This window comes from Bactrocera dorsalis, chromosome 6 (genome assembly GCF_023373825.1).
Source record: "Bactrocera dorsalis isolate Fly_Bdor chromosome 6, ASM2337382v1, whole genome shotgun sequence".
Lineage (NCBI taxonomy): Eukaryota > Metazoa > Arthropoda > Insecta > Diptera > Tephritidae > Bactrocera > Bactrocera dorsalis.
Window position 1 is genome coordinate 8313456 of NC_064308.1, and position 12090 is coordinate 8325545.

Here is a 12090-nt window from a genome sequence, read left to right on the forward strand (position 1 = left end):
AAATACAAAATCAAATTTTCTGACATTTATTGATCGTTTTTCAAAATTTGCTGTTGCTTATTATCTTGAAGACAGAACCAATCAAACAATAATAGAAAAACTTAGACTTTATAAATCTCAAAAGGGACATTTTTATGAATTAATTTGCGATAATGAATTCAAAAGTGTAAGCATTAAAGATTATTTAAAAACCGAAAATATAAGTCTTCATCCTCTTCTTCTTCTTAATTGGCGTAGACACCGCTTACGCGATTATAGCCGAGTTAACAACCGCGCGCCAGTCGTTTCTTCTTTTCGCTACGTGGCGCCAATTGGATATTCCAAGCGAGGCCAGGTCCTTCTCCACTTGGTCCTTCCAACGGAGTGGAGGTCTTCCTCTTCCTCTGCTTCCCCCGGCGGGTACTGCGTCGAATACTTTCAGAGCTGGAGTGTTTTCATCCATCCGGACAACATGACCTAGCCATCGTAGCCGCTGTCTTTTAATTCGCTGAACTATGTCAATGTCGTCGTATATCTCGTACAGCTCATCGTTCCATCGAATGCGATATTCGCCGTGGCCAACGCGCAAAGGACCATAAATCATTCGCAGAATTTTTCTCTCGAAAACTCGCAACGTCGACTCATCCGCTGTTGACATCGTCCAAGCCTCTGCACCATATAGCAGGACGGGTATTATGAGCAACTTATAGAGTTTGGTTTTTGTTCGTCGAGAGAGGACTTTGCTTCTTAATTGCCTAATCAGTCCGAAGTAGCACCTGTTGGCAAGAGTTATCCTGCGTTGGATTTCTAGGCTGACATTGTTGGTGATGTTTACGCTGGTTCCTAGATATACGAAATTATCTACAACTTCAAAGTTATGACTGTCAACAGTGACGTGAGAGCCAAGTCGCGAGTGCGACGACTGTTTGTTTGATGACAGGAGATATTTCGTCTTGCCCTCGTTCACTGCCAGACCCATTTGCTTTGCTTTCCTGTTCAGTCTGGGGAAAGCAGAACTAACGGCGCGGGTATTGAGGCCAACGATATCAATATCATTGGCATACGCCAGCAGCTGTACGCTCTTATAAAAGATTGTACCTGCTCGATTAAGTTCTGCAGCTCGACCTATTTTCTCCAGCAGCAGATTGGAAAGGTCGCACGATAGGGAGTCGCCTTGTCTGAAACCTCGTTTGGTATCGAACGGCTCGGAGAGGTCCTTCCCGATCCTGACGGAGCTTTTCGTGTTGCTCAACGTCAGTTTACACAGCCGTATTAGTTTTGTGGGGATACCAAATTCAGACATCGCGGCATAAAGACAGCTCTTTTTCGTGCTGTCGAAAGCAGCTTTGAAATCGACGAATAGGTGGTGAGTGTCGATTCTCCTTTCACGGGTCTTTTCCAAGATTTGGCGCATGGTGAATATCTGGTCGGTTGTTGATTTACCAGGTCTGAAGCCACACTGATAAGGTCCAATCAGTTTGTTGACGGTGGGCTTTAATTTTTCACACAATACGTTCGACAGAACCTTATATGCGATATTGAGGATGCTAATCCCACGGTAGTTGGCGCAGATTGTGGGGTCTCCTTTTTTATGGATTGGGCATAGCACACTTAAATTCCAGTCGTTGGCATGCTTTCGTCCGACCATATTTTACAAAGAAGCTGATGCATGCTCCTTATCAGTTCTTCGCCGCCGTGTTTGAATAGCTCGGCCGGCAATCCATCGGCCCCTGCCGCTTTGTTGTTCTTCAGGCGGGTGATTGCTATATCTAAGTATGCTCTGGGCATCGGTAACTAGATCACATTTGGGGGTTCTACAAGAGTATGCTCCGGTCTTGAAACCTTCTGTAAGTCGCCGCATCTTTTCGTAGAATTTTCGAGCATTACCCCTGTCGGCCAGCTGGGTCTTGGAGGATGGAGTCATGTGTAGAAGTTCACGCAAGTGAGGAAAGTTCTCTGATCGCCATTCACTTGGGAGTGGCCAGAAACGATTCTTTTGCATATGACTCAAGCAGCTCACGACTTCCGGTCTTTGACCAAGTATCCTCTGGGTAGCCTAAGAACATCCGTCTGAAGGCGAGCTAACGTCAGAAGGCGAAACATCCCCTGCATAGGGTTGTGCGCTGGGTTTGGGACCCGCCACGTAAAAAAACACCCCCAATGAAAAGGAACAACAAGCCTCGGATGAGTGACCCCTCTTTTGAAGTCTTCATCTAGTGAAGCCTAATAACCACACTGGCAATGCCGATATTGAGAGATTGCATAACACTATTTCTGAAAAAATTCGAGTTTTAATGATTGAACAAAAATCTCTTAGTATAAAAGAAAAAATTAGTAAAGCAATAGAATATTATAAAAATTCCTACCATTCAGTTACAAAAGAAAAACCAATAAATATTAAACAAAGAAATTGTAATAAAAGAAAAATTTATGAATATATTTAATATGAAAAAATAAATGTATAAATAAAAGAAATGAAAAGAGAAAATTTTACAAAGAACAAAGGTGTAATGGATACATAAAAAATTATAAATCTTTAAGACATAAAGAACAGCCGAAATATAAATATTCTAATTTAGAAAATATTCATAGCTCTAATATTAAGAGAAAACTGAAATTCTAAAATTCATTGGAGAAGTTACATATTGTATTATTCACAGTATTATTTATGGTCATCACTTTTTGTACTTATTCACTACTCATAACTTACATATTGTACTATTCACCCTATTATTCATGGGCATTACTTTCGTACTTATTCAGCACATCATATTCTCACACATTGTTATTCTTATTTCGTTCTTGAAAGCAAGTGGACTTATATTGTAAACGGCATCAACCAAATTTTGTAAATTCTATATTATAAATAAATTAATATTATAAATTTCGTGTTTGATCAATTAATATAATTATAACCCGTATGACCGTGAGCTTTTGGCAATATACATACTTAGCCATTAAACATTTTCGTCCAACACATGATGGTCGCAAATTCGTCATTCGCACCGATCATAAGCCTTTAACGTATGCATTCCGTCAAAAAGCAGACAGAGCGTCACCACGGCAGGTAAGGCATTTAAATTATATTATTTAATTATTTCAGCGGAAATCGTCTTTCTTCGTAACAGACGCACTCTCCAGAGTATGCCAAATTGATATGCCCATAGTAGTAACAATGGATGAAATAGAAGAAGAACAGCAGAGAGATTCAGAGTTACAGCAAATAGTCATAAACAATAACACTAGTTTAAATTTACAGACGCTAAAACTTCCATCTGGCAATACAATATACTGCGATACATCAAATGCAATGGTTCGACCGTACGTTCCAGTTAAGCTTCGTAACAAAATATTTCAACACATTCACAATTTCTCACACCCTGGTACAAGATCAACTTTAAAACAAATTAGAAGCAAATACATTGGGTTGTCAATGAACAATTACGTAATTGAAATGGTTCGTTCTTGTATCAGTCACCAACGATCAAAAATACAAAAGCACAATCATCTAGCGCCTAAGCCGTTCAAACAAACTGATCAACGTTTCGACCATGTCCACCTTGATATTATCATTCTTCCAGAACATGAGAGATACGGATATTGTTTAACCATGATAGGCATATACACACGTTGGCCTGAACTGGTTCCGTTAAAAGATATTTCGCCAACACGATAACGACAAGGTTTTAATTGGCATGGATCTCACGTTTCGGTTCCCCGAAGACCATAACAACAGATCAGGGCCCTATTCCACAAAACAACTTATCAACTTTTCACTTTGCACTTATCAATTGATATTGTACTGCAAAGTGAAAAGCGTTTCTGTTCCACAATATTCTTTGCGAATCTCACTTTGCATTGAGCATATTTTGGCAAAGACTTTACGCTCTTTCCGCTCAGTGCAAAGTCTTTGCGCTTTATTGGCAAAGTCTTTGCACTCTCTTGCAAAGTGAGTGTGCAAAGTGTTCCACAAAGCGTTTTATCAACTTTGCATTTCTGTCTCATCACTTTTCACTTCGCATTGCTTTATATGTGTTGTTAAAATGAGCTGCAAAATGCAAATTAAAAAAAAACTTGCTGTTTTAAATGTGATAAAAGAAAAAAAAAGCATTTTATTTGCTAGTTTTAAAAACAACAGAATAAGTATTTTTTAAATAAATAATTGTAAATTTCAAGCATATTTAAGTATACATTTCTTTGTGAAGGTTAACAAATTAGATAAACAGGCAGCATGGGAGGATGTGTTATAAAAAGCCCAATCCCTACAACTGGCGTCAGCACAAAAAACATGGACCTATGCAAGGGACAGTTTGTTTGGGCTCTGGAAGAGCCGGACAATGGTAAGTACAACAATTTTATGCCTACACATATCAAATAATTATATTTGCATCATTTGTTGTTGTTGGAATTATTTTATTGTGCATTGCTAATAACTAACAAGCATGTTGTTGACAACAACAAAACAAAACGTCATCATAGACATTGTTGTTGTGAGTTAACAGTTGAGTACACTGTACAACAACTCTTGCTGATAACAACCGGTTTAACCAAAATATTACTAATTGCTATGTGTACTAGAGTGGATCTATTTTTTTTCGACGAAGCGGTTATCAAAATCGTAAGCTACGATGAGTTCTAAGAAAATTTGCCCAAGAAACCATGGCTTTAAAATCAAAATCGAGCTTCCGGTTTTTGACGAGAAACTTTTTGTATTTTTGCGAATTTAATTTTATTAATTTGCAGAGTAAAAGGGATAACGCCCGAAATACTGGATCCGGAGGTGGGAAGGAGAAGGTAATGGATGAAGCTGACTTGGCCATACTCGATATTCTGGAATCAGACTCAGCTGTGGTAGATGGTTTGAATTTGCCAGAAAGTTATGGCAACTCAGAAAATCTACCGTCAGCTGAGAATGATTCCAGAATATCTATTTCAGAAGAAACAATTGCCAATCCACCTCTAAACCCAAGAAAGAGGAAGCGCTCTACCAAGTTTCCAAGTGAAACTTTGGATAGAGAGAAAAAATGCCGGATGGAGCTCCTTGAGGTTGAGGTTTACTACCGGAAACTTCAATGCCTAAAACTGGAGAGGGAGCTCCTACTTCCACCCTCTGCTATCACACAGGGAATTGCAACGGCAGAAACAGAAAATGTATCGCGTCTGTTATTTGAGGAGGTTTGATTACCGAAGGCCAATTTTTCATTTGTGTATATTTGATTTCTAAACATTTTATTTTGAAATAATTTGTGATAAAAACAAAAAAGCTCTGAAATTAATAAAATGATGTAAATAAATACAAAAATACTTCCTTTTTTATTTATTCCCTGAGACCTTAATCTCAAACCCAATAAGATACAACGCTTTTGCAGTGGAAAAAAGTCATGGCCAAAACACCACTTTTATGTATTTTAAAACAATACTGTAATAGTTGGCATTAGGTAAAGTATTGTAGCAGGGAAGTAACCCTTTCCATTCCACTCTCTTGATCTATATTATTAAGAGCATCACTTTATTCTTCAGCATTTTCATCCAATTCCTCGCTTTCATTGTCAGTGTTTTCAGTGGGTTGCATATTTTCACTACTCCTTCCGATGCTACAGGCAATATTGTGTAAGATGGCACAAACTATGACTGTCTTTCCTGCAAACTAAGGCCTCAGTCGCAAATAATTTAGACACTGGAATCTTTCTTTAAGAATGCCAAAACTATTTTCAATTATGCGGCGTGTTTTTTTGTGGCAACGATTGAAAACTTCTTCAGCAGGATTATTGGGATTTCGGCGTAATGGTGGTATCAACCAGTTTTTCAATCCATAACCACTATCACCCAAAACAACAGCATCCGGAAATGGTCTCCATCCATTGTCAAATCTTCGACTTACAGCCGAATTCCGTAGCACCCTTGAGTCATGAACGCTGCCCGGCCAACTTGCATTTACACTGTAAAATGTGTAGTCTAGCCCACATATCATCATCACAGTTAATGAGTGGTTTCCATGCCGGTCAACATATCCTTCCTCGTGTAATGGAGGCGCATCAATTTTAATGATTGTGCCATCAACGCAACCACACACAGAAGGGAATCCACCCATCAGAAAAAACTTTTCGGCAATACCACTGACATCATCGGGCCATCGCACTGTTTTTTGAAATAAAACGTCTATTATAATGTCGACAACTCTATGGATGGTTCTGCAAACTGTGGATTTTGCAACACCATGCAAAGCTGCAACTCCATGGTACTGGCAACCATTTCCGAGCCAATGCAGGCACAGTAGCAGTTGATTTTCAGCCGACAAAGTATGACTGCGCTGTATATTGTGCTCTAATTTTTGTCCAACATTATTTAAAAGAAAATCTACCTGGATTGGATTTAAACGGAAGCACTCTTTAAAATTGAAATTTTGTAGTCCCGAAAAATTAATTCGGTCTCTATAATTTCTAGCTTTAACCGCGTCTTTACTATTGTCGAACAAAAACTCATGTCTTAACATTTTGAAAGCTTGACTAGTTATGATAATACGAATTTGCAAAGCGATCATTTACCTTGCAAATTTTTGACACACTTATCAAATTTTGCTTTGCAAAAATAGAGTTTACAGTTTTTGTGGAACGGAACAGCATAATTATATGCAAAGTCTTTGCGAATTACACTTTTCAATATAAGCTTTGCACTTTGCACAAGAGAACGTACGAGGAACAGAAATTACACAGAGAACATAAAAATTGCAAAGACTTTGCAAATTACACTTATCAATTTCAACTTATCGTTTATCAAATTTGATAGTTCTGTGGAACAGAAAGCTTTGCAAATTGACGAAAAATTTGCAAAGTACAAAGTGAAAAGTTGATAAGTTGTTTTGTGGAATAGGGCCCAGGGCTCCCTGTTTGAGTCCGCAATATTCTAAGCGTTGACAAAAATGGTTGGCGCACACAAGATACGTACATCAGCATACATGAACCAATTTCTGCCTTGCACCATTGAAAATACTTTGACATGTATTATTTGTTATGAAAAACAAAGAAATATACGAGTATTGTTATTGCCATGTAGTCATTTTAATATTTGCAGTGATTGTTATGAAAAATTGGACGCGGAAAAAAAAGGAATTCTGTGTCAACTTTATGTCCAGTGTGTCGGACCATTGTTCAAGAAGCCAAAAACATTTTTGTCTAATTTTCTTTCGTTTATTTTGATTTGGGGTTCTCTTTTTGAATTATTAATATTCCATTAATTTTTCTTAATACGAAAATTTTTTGTTGAATTATTAATGTTCTATTAATTTTTGTTAATATGAAATTCTTTTTCTGAATTATTTATGTTCTATTAACTTTGGTTAACGTGAAATTTGCGTGTAACTATTCAATAAAATACAAAAAGAATTAGAATATTATTGTTTCATTAAAAAAAAAATGAAAGTGCAATAAGGCCTTTAAGGCTTTATTTCTCTTTCGAAGTGTAATAAAGCCTTTTTTGAAATAACTAAAAAAGCTAAAATACCTATATTTTTAGTTCATTTGTGACTTCCTAAGGCTCATGTTGAAGCTCCGGTTTCAGGGTCAATAATTTTAGCTGGGATTATACTTAAGTTAGGTGGTTACGGTTTATTACGAGTTTTTTCTTTTTTGCAGTTAAGAGGTATTAAGTATAATTATGTGTGAGTTAGAATTAGACTTGTGGGAGGAATTATGTGTGAGTTAGAATTAGACTTGTGAGTTAGAATTAGACTTTCACTTTCAATAGTGAAATAAGGCCTTATTTCACAAGGCGCTATTGCACCCTGCCGCTTCACTCATGTGCAATGGACAAACTCCATGGTCACTTCTCCTTCCAACAGTGATGTTAGGACTTCGCTGTTCCCATAAAGAAGACATTGGAGCATCCCCAGCAGAAATGCTGTATGGCACCAATCTTCGTTTACCCGGCGAATTCTTTGATAGCGGGGATGGATCATATAATCCGTAGGAGTTCATATCCAAGTTTCGTGAGTACATACAGCAGCTAAAACCAAGTTCACCGGTACACCACAATTCAACACGATTTTTCATCAAAAAATAATCTACACGATTGTAGTCATGTGTTCATCCGCTCCGATCATGTGAAAAAACCACTAGAGCCTCCTTACACGGGTCCGTTCGAAGTTGTGGAACGCATTTCAGACAGACTCTATGCAATTAAAATTAACAACGCAATACACAACATATCTGTGGAGAGATTAAAACCAGCATTCTTTACCAGAAGTGACGAGTTACTAAATACACCACTGCGAACCTATAAAAAAAGAAATGTAACACTGTCGAACTGAACTAATTTAACGATAAAAAAGAAAAGAATAGAAAAGAAAAGAAGAGAAAAAGAAGCAGAATATTGTGTTGAGCGTTTTTCCGAGAAATTGAGATGAAAAGGCAAAATACAGAAGTGTCGAAACTAGCACCACAGAGTTATCCAGCGTTGGATTTCCAGGCCTACATTGTTGGTGGTGTTTACGCTGGTTCCAAGATAGACGAAATTATAATTCAAAGTTATTATTGTCACTTGATAGCTTAATATACCGTGTGAGGCAGACGTGTTTTTGCGATCCTAAAACTTTGTGTATACTTACAGTTTTTTGTTGTGAAAAATAGTGGTTGTGCAAGTAAAACACCCCAAATAGTGACCACATGTGTGGATACCAAATCTAGAGGGAAAGATAAGTACACTTTGTTTTTTTTTTTTTAATAATATAAATTTCATTTGCACTTACCTTTTGGGCAATTTTAGCAAATATAGCCTCCTAATAACGCGCACTTAATAATTTTTTGTTCTGTCGTTTTTTGTTTTGATCGATCAGTTGTTCTCCTCCTCGTGTTTTCGTTTTTCTTTTGATTTGCAAATTGCCAACCACCGAAAATACAATAATCTAGCTGTTCTTTCTTTTGGTTTTGGCATTGCCAACCATCTTTTTGTTTTTTAAATTTTTCTATTTAATTTAGGTAGTAAAGTTTGGGATGAAAGCCATATCTTTCCAAAGCGCCCTGGAGGGGGTGCTTGGCGAAATGGCTAAGATGCAGCCCAAGACCCACAGCGTCACGATTACGTGCAAAGGCCTCGATGAAAACTCCCGAAGAAATCTGCGCAGCACTAAAAATAGAGTGCGGAATCGAAAATCGAGAGATATCGAATGTAAAAAGGCTGCGAAAAACGCGTAGTGGCACGCAAATAGCACTTGTATGCATGCGTGCTCAAGATGCCAAGGCCGCACTTAAAATAGGGAAAATAAAAATAGGGTGGTCGATCTGTCGCCTTCGAGAATATTCGCCTGTTCCCAGATGCTATAAGTGTTTCCATCTGGTTCACATGGCGCGAAATTGCTGCAGCCCGACAGACAGATCTTCCCATTGTACACGTTGTGGAACAGCGGGACATTTAGCAAAGGTATGCACAAACGTTCCGAGCTGCATGCTCTGCAAAGGGGAGCACTCAGTACTGAGCACGACTTGCCCAAAGTATTTCGAGATGATGAAGCCTCTAAGTAAATGGGGATACTACAGCTAAACCATAACCATTGTGCAGCGGCTCAGGATTTGCAAGAACAGAACAGTCATACAAGAGACCATTGATGTCGACATACTGAACAATACTCCCAGCGACCGGAAAGCTCATGGATTGCAGACAAGTCTGGCAAAGCAGCAATATGGTCCTGCAAAGGTCAACCTTTTAAGACCTGCTCCAGAGAAGTTCATAACTGCTTCACATGGGCGAATATACATGGGATATATTTTGTAAGTTGCTATGCTCGTCCCAGCGCAGCAATCACCGAATTCGAAGATTGCCTTTTAAGACTTTCATTAGAAACCAGAGGCAAAACACCGAATATAATAGCGGGTGATTTTAATGCTTGGTCAACTGCATGGGGCAGCGGATGTACAAACCTTCGGGGGCGGCTAATCCAAGAATACCTGAGTCAAACGCACCCAAAAATATTGAACACCGGAACACAAAATACGTACCAAACAGAGAATAAAGGATCTATTATTGACATTATGTTTGCAAATGTTTCGCTCAGTAGGCACATTAAGTGGGCGGTGTCAAACATATGTATACACAAACAGCGATCATATGGCGATTATAGCACAAATCTCGTACTCCCGAGAGCCCGAACTTCTTAGCAGAAACACTTTCCGAAAGCGAAGCTGGAAGCACCAGGAGTTCGACTCAGACCTGTTTGAGCTAGTCTAGGGTGCATCAAAAGCATCAGGTGGCAACTCCGTCCACTTGGTATCGACAGTGCGAAAGGAACTGGTCGCAGCATGTGATGCAACAATGCGTAGAACATCCCATCACAATAAGCGGCGGCCTGTGTAAATAAGCAGCAGCAACCTAAAGATGCCTATTTTATGGGAAAAGTCGCCGAAACATTGTTCCCGAGACACGACCGGATTTCCTATGCTAAGCGACGAAGCGAATATGCAGTTTCACCCCCGTTAGTCACGGAAGAAGAGCTATTGGCCATAGCACAGAAAATCAAAACCACCAAAGCGCCTGGGTTGGATGGGATACCAAACAGGGCCCTGAAGGAAGCTATAAGCTCAAAACCTCAACTATTCGCTAAAATGTACAAAGCGTGCATAAAGGAAGAGGTGTTCCCCGACGCGTGGAAAATACAGCGATTGGTTCAGCTGCCAAAACCAAAGAAACCACCTGAAGAACTCCCATCGCACCGACCACTGTGTATGCTCGACACAATGGGTAAAGTGTACGAAAATATAATACGAAACCGCTTGGAGTTCGCAATCCAGAAAGTCTGCGGATTATCAGAGAGACAATACGGCTTTCTAAAAAAGAGATCTACTATTGACGCACTACGAGAAGTCGTTGATACTGTTAAATGTGCAGTAAGTGGGGAAAGATGGAAAGTTGGCACAAAAAAGTACTGCCCGCTGATTACCCTGGATGTCAAAAATGCATTCAACTCGGCAAAATGGCCACACATAATCAAAGCCCTGGATGAAATACGTGCCCCTGAATACCTCAAAAACATTTTATTGAGCTATTTTGAAAACAGAAGGCTGCTTTTTGATACAGACGAAGGTACCAAGAGCTACTCTATCTCGAGTGGAGTACCCTAAGTGTCAGTGTTAGGCCCACTGTTATGGAACCTCGTGTATGACGGGGTGCTAAAAAGACAGCAACCAATAGACGTGAGTCTGGAACTGGCGGAGCAAAAAACTGAAGTTTTGCTCATAAGCACCAGGAAGGTAGAAGAACAAACAGAGCTCACCATAGGGGAGTGCGATATTACTTCATAGCCGCAGCTGAAATACCTGGGAGTAATATTAGATTCCAAATTAAAATTTAAAGAACACCTGGAGTATTCCTCCAGTTAAGCACACAAAAACTACAATGCTTTATCGAGAATGATGACCAATACAGGCTGTGTGCGTTCCAGCCGGCGATTCTTAATAGCGAAAGCAATGAGTTCCGTAATACTGTACGCAGCACCAGTATGGATATGGCAATGGATATAAAAGAGTATGCTTAACAAATAATTTCAGTGCATAGGCTCTCTGCAATTCGAGTAATAAGAGCTTTCCGGACTACATCAACCGACGCTGCTGAAGTATTAGCCAGCATACCGCCCATTGACATCCAGGGTGATGAACTCGAGCGCTTATATCATCTAGCGGCGCCTAAAACAAAGATCGAGGAGAGGAACAAGAGCGTTAAAATGTGGCAGGAGCGGTGGAAATCCTCATCCAAAGGGCGTTGGACCCACCGAATGATACCGGACATCCACTCGTGGATAGACAGACGACATGGGGACCTAGATTTTTATCTGACCCATGGGTGCTTTAGAAGCTACCTTTTCAGATTCCACAATGTCATTAGTCCGAACTGTCCGAGCACATTGAAGACTCTGAGCATGTATTATTTTATTGCCCTCAATTTTCATATACAAGGGAAAAACTAAAAACCACACTCGGTGGTAGATAATTTAACGACACTTATGTGTCAATCGACTGATGATTGGAAAGCTGTCAGCAAAGCGTCAGCATCCATAACAAAACTGAGAGGCGTCCGTCAGTCTGCACAATAGAGGAGACTTAAATGTTCTGTCCCTCCCACGAAGTA

The 12090-nt window shown here is 39.4% G+C and overlaps 1 long non-coding RNA gene across 1 annotated transcript; it reads left to right on the forward strand.

Moving 5' to 3' along the window:
- Positions 1 to 4016: 4016 nt before the first annotated feature.
- LOC125779208 (uncharacterized) lies at positions 4017 to 5405 on the forward strand. Its single transcript, XR_007423175.1, has 3 exons — positions 4017 to 4122; positions 4185 to 4319; positions 4723 to 5405. It is a non-coding gene; the product is annotated as an uncharacterized LOC125779208 (long non-coding RNA).
- Positions 5406 to 12090: the final 6685 nt, after the last annotated feature.